Here is a 3,806-nt window from a genome sequence, read left to right on the forward strand (position 1 = left end):
TGTCTTTGTGATTCACTACACAGCCTCATCAAAACACAAAGTTTTCTTTTCTCCTATAAGGAAACAGACTAGTTGCAGAAATATGAGACTAAGGGGTAAATCAATTCTAACTTAATTCAGTTGATTTCTCCAGTTTAGTTCCAGAGGTTTTAAGGGCAAACTCCAAGCAGATAGGACCCTCTGGGCTATATATACTGGTTTAAAGTAAGGGTAAATAGGAGAGTAATACTTTGGGCCCAGTGAAGTTAGTGGCAGAGTTCCAGCAGCTTTCACTGAAGTCTTTAGGTAAAATCCCACCACAGTTTGTAGACAGTTCTTCATTAGATAACCATATTTATCTGTATCGTCCTACAAGAACATGTAAGTCATGGATTATTTAGTACATATTATATTTATCCTTAAAATTTCTAGGGCATCAATGCCAAATAATAATGTTCCTTCAGCATGTTTTTGGAACACAATCTTTACCCCTGTTAAACACATCTATTATTGTAGCTGCATGTCTCATTAATGCACAGTCTCCCATATTATTCCTGAAAGTGAGGAAATGAGATGTAGAATGCCCAAGAACTGTGTTTATTTTTAAGATAATGTTTAATTGCCTTCAACTTCATATTCTGTGTGTAAGCCTGGATCAAATTTCCAGTGTATTCATAATCCAAGAAGAATGGTGATGACTGTAGTGCTTTTTCTGTTTTAGAAAGCAGGTTCAAAGCTCTGCCTGGCCATGTTTCTTATGGGACCTGGGGATTTAGAATCTAAAGAGAATTTAGGCCAGAACTTTCACTGGAAAAATCTGTCACTCATTAGCATAGGGGAAGTTTGAGTGAAATGGGGAATGAGACATTTTCTGTGTAAACCAGCTTCATATACCATGATTAGAACATGAAAAGTATTTGCTGAATGGAAAGTCATTATCTTGTAGGGCTTTCCAAGAAAGTATTCTCTAGAAAGCAAAACCAGATTCTATTAGCAGCTGTTGCAGTCATGTAATTTTTGCTTTGTCCTGTTTTATACTTTACTTCCTGGCTCAGACTGCTGAAAAGTGTCTTGCTATTATCCTTTCTGTGTCATTGCTCTTCTAAATTTGTAAATCCTTAAGTCTTGTGATGAGGGTGGGTGGTCTGAACTAAAATAGCCATTGCTCCAGGCAAAAAAATTATTGTTGTGGAGGAGAACCTTTCCTCACGTCAAGAACAGGACTTTTGTACTGGCAAAGCAGATTTCATATTTCTTTAAAGCTTTCTTGTTATTTCACTCAGAAGCTGGATCCCTGAATTGTTCAGATCTGCTCAGTCTTACAGAAGATGCAAAGTTGAAATGTGTTCAGCTTCTGTTCTGACATGGTCTTCAGTAAAATACTGCTTTGTGTAATCTGATCTGGCATCTCATCTGTCAAAATATAGCTTGTCAGATCAAAATCTCAATTTGAAAAAAAGTGAAAAGTTCTGCCCTCCTGAAGCCTTGATAAAGTTCTTCACTGAAATGAGACTTTCCAAGGAGGAGTTGCATGGCAGTTTCCTGAAAACTAAAATCCTATTGCAAGTTGGACTTGTGGTTATTGCATCAATGGGATATTATAGATATATATAGAGAGAGAGCTATATCTCCAAGTTGCCTTGGATATTGCATCAATTTTCTGTGTCCATGGGCAAAGTCTGCTAACTGTACAACTGCACAGAAAGTTCCACAGCTGCTTCACAAGCCTTCTAGTATGTCAGAAAGCACTTCCCCATCACTTCTAACTGCAGATTTTCAGTGGAGGCCTAGAGGCATAATCTAAAGGTGCCAAAAGAAGAAAGCAGAGTCTACTTCCTACATAAGTATTTGCTAGGTTTCACATCTGTACAATCCTGCAAGCTGAGCTATACACAATACAATAGAAAAATATACCTGAAAGTCCAATAATCATCCAATTCAAGAACCTTTGAACTCCTGTCCCTGTTCCCCAGTCAGCCTGAGGTGCTCAGTATTGTGCTGAGGGTGTCAGTGGGAGGTAGAGAGAGCAGGTCAAATGCTGGGGAGTGCATAACCCCACATGGATCTCTGTCCGTTTCTAAGAAAGACCAAATCCAGACATTGAGAAGCAAAACAAGCCCCCAAGCTCAATCTCAACTGAAGGCTGGAAAGCAGCTCTATAAGGAGGCTAGCAGAAACCCTGAACTTGAAATCATACTTTTGAAACTTCTGTTTACTGAAGGTATCTATTTCCTTTCACCTGTTTACCCATACGAAGTGTATACAGGACAGCACCATCTGGATTTGCTGGCAAATGGGTATAAATAACTACATTATGTGAACAGGACAGAAAAGGGTAGAAAATCTATAAAAAAATAAATCCAAAGGCAGTCATAAACAAGTCAAAACCTTGTTAAGAATGACTTTACTTTTTAGTCCTTTTTCCTTTCTACATTTATTGGTGTTAAAAAGAAAGCTAGTTAAGAAGGTTAGAGCTGAAGGATATTACCTAATTTGTGTAGGAAATTCTCAACAACAGGAATAGACTAAGGCCAAGTTTCAGAAAAGGATGGGAGGTACTGACTCAAATTTTTTTCCTTCTTGCTAAAATTAGTGAGAGAAGAGACAGTTTGGGTCAAAGACAGCTGCCTCTTTGAGGGTGTCATTCATGACCAGAATCAGAAGCAGCTGTTTGAGATGTCTAATGTAAATAACCAGATGCAAGCGTAGCAGAGAAGGTGCTGGATCTGGCATAGTGAGACCAAGTAAAGTTTAAATGATGCAAGAAGAAGCTAAGAGACACACTGGACTTCATTCCAAGGAGAGAAAGAAACAGTTGTTGTAATTAAATAAATTAGTGACCCAGCTGGTCTGCTTGCATCCATTTGCTTTTCCCTATGAACAGAAAGTACGGCAATACATCTGTTTCCTATAACACTTTCATTTTATGTGTTTTAAAGAGGTTTCCTGATTCCAGATGCAAGCTGGATCCATCACTAACTGCTTCTCTCTAATTAGCATTTTACAAGTGCTAGAAAATCAAGGAAGTACCTAATACTTTATGTTTACTTTTGAATATTGTAAGTTATTTTCTCCCTGTAACAGTTATAAATGGACTGATTGTCTCCTAGTATAAATTAACACTGCTCCAATAAAATCACAGATTAAGATTTATACCAGGGTATTCCCAGAGAGAAATAAGTTTCCCAGAATATTTACAGCAGAGAGAATGTTCTTTTTATGGGTACCTTGTAGTATGACCCTACACATTGTTCAAGCTATTTATCTTCCTCATTGTCTAAGATATTTCTAGCTTGTGCTCAGTGAAACTAGAACTTCAGTTTTGTGGGTGGGTAACTTCTAGCCCATACTGTTTCCTTTGCTTCTTAAGATAATTACAAATTTAGGAATCTTTCTTCTGTTAGAACCTCCGGTCCACGAGCCTTGGCAGGGGTGGAGACCAGACATAAGTGGGGCAGGGACTGAAGGCCCTGGGCTGAGATTAAATGGGCCTCCTGAGCCAGTGGATGGGGTGGTGTGCTAGTTTGAAAACAAACCAGTGAGAGGCACTAAGTCAGAATAACAATTTAATGGAAATTAAAGAAAAGGGGAAAAAAAAAGGTAAAAGAAAACACTGTCAAACTGACAGAGTCAAGGTACAACCTGACACCCTGTTAGGCGGTGGTGGTAGCAGTCTGGTAGAATGGTGGCTGCAGTCCTCTGAAGCAGTGATCCTGTAGTAAAACAGTCTGCTCTTCCTCAGGAAGTCCAATGGTGGCTGTGTAGCTCCTGTCCTCTGGAAATCCAGTGGGAAGCCGGTGTCTCTGGTGTTCAGCCTCAGATTATAT

The sequence above is a fragment of the Corvus cornix genome, chromosome 3, assembly GCF_000738735.6.
Source record: "Corvus cornix cornix isolate S_Up_H32 chromosome 3, ASM73873v5, whole genome shotgun sequence".
Taxonomy (NCBI): Eukaryota; Metazoa; Chordata; class Aves; order Passeriformes; family Corvidae; genus Corvus; species Corvus cornix.